Source organism: Nanorana parkeri, unplaced genomic scaffold, assembly GCF_000935625.1.
Source record: "Nanorana parkeri isolate BGI_ZX_2015 unplaced genomic scaffold, ASM93562v1 scaffold2238, whole genome shotgun sequence".
Lineage (NCBI taxonomy): Eukaryota > Metazoa > Chordata > Amphibia > Anura > Dicroglossidae > Nanorana > Nanorana parkeri.
In genome coordinates, this window is record NW_017308506.1 from 105,104 (window position 1) to 106,951 (window position 1,848).

The window sequence follows — 1,848 nt, forward strand, 5'->3', positions numbered from 1 at the left end:
GGTTGTTCCCCGCCCCCTCCATGCCCGTCCATAGGAAGGAAGCCTGGTGGAGTAGTCTTTTCCCCTCCCCCTCCATGGCGGTCCATAGGAAGGAAGACTGGTGGAGAAGCCTTTACCCTCCCCCTCCATGCCAGTCCATAGGAAGAAAGACTGGTGGAGTAGTCTTTTACCCTCCCCCTCCATGGCGGTCCATAGGAAGGAAGACTGGTGGAGTAGTCTTTTACCCTCCCCCTCCATGGCGGTCCATAGGAAGGAAGACTGGTGGAGTAGGGGGGTTGTCCTGCTGTCTGTATCCTCATTAGAAAGATTTAATCTCACTTCCTGTCCTTGAGACAACAGGAAATCTACCCCTGCCACGGATGGGCGGAGCCAGCCTTGATCTGACGGGTGGCTCCGGGCCGCTTGCAGAGAGATCGGCGTTCCAGTTAACCAGGGACACTGATCTCCAGACAGCCCAACTCTCCCGGGCGCTGCCGTTAATAGATAGCGGTTCCCGGCCGACCGGGAGAGAGAGAAAGTTTTGCGCAGAGTAAACCATTCCCTCCTTTTTTTTTTATTCCGACATCGAGCCGTTAGAATAAAAAATAATAATGTCACCATAGGAATGCATTGCTAGATTCCTATTGGCTATTTCAATTTGCAATAGCAAACTAGCTATTGCACCCGCCCACTGCTGCTGTCAAACATGAAGTGAATAGCCGAACGGCGTTCATCTCGCTTCGGGTCGGTCGTTCACTCGGCTGCCTACGGGCATCTTAGAGAATAGACCCCCAATTGTCACAGGGACAGGAAGTGAGGTGAAATCTTCTGTACAGGGGGGCACACCCGGCAAAACAAAACTGACTGACGGAACGGGGCGGGTACCGCCTCTAGATAGGAGGAGCCAGCTGTCAGTCACGCAGCTGGGCGGATCCAGACAGTAATGTCGGGCTGCGCCCCGGCTGCGGCGTCTCAGTGTACCGCGAGCTGTAGCTCCCTATATACTGAGCCTAGGGTGACGGGAGGACGCTAGTTTGTGTTACCCCGTTACCTTTATGAGAGCTATGGGGAAAAACACTGACACCGTACTTCTCCTTTAAGAACAAACCTCCAGTCCCCATCTTCTACGTAACCCCCGGCGACTTCCTGCATTTGTCAGTTTTCGGCCTTCTCTCTCCGGACACAAAACATACAAATAAAGACGCAATTTTTTTTTTTCAGATTTAACATTTATTTTACAAAAAAAGAAAGAAAAAAAAATAAAAATGAGGCGGGTAGTTCCGCCTCCAGAGGCCTCATTCACACTGCCGCGCGTATTGTACCATATGCAAATAAATGTCTCCGTACACACAGCCGCGTATGGAGCCGTATATTTGCGTAGCGTATACATGCGCAAAAACAGAATGGAACCGAGGTGCGTCCGGGCAGCGTATTTTACACGCATACGCATGTTTGCGCGTATATACGAGCGTCTATGCGTACAGTTCATCGAAATTTCCATTAGGAATGATGCATTCTGGGAATGCAAAATAGTGCACGCATAGACGCTCATGTATACACGCGCATAGACGCTCATGTATACACGCACATAGACGCTCATGTATACACGCGCATAGACGCTCATATATACGCATAGGCGCTCATATACACGCGCATAGACGCTCATATATACACGCGCATAGGCGCTCATATACACGCGCATAGACGCTCATATATACACGCGCATAGGCGCTCATATACACGCGCATAGACGCTCGTATACACGCAATATACAATTTTGCTTGCGTTGTGTGTGAATGAGGCCTAATAAAGGACCGCAGTCCAGAACCCTTAAAGGAAAGGAAGACTTTAAAATAACCCCCCCCACAC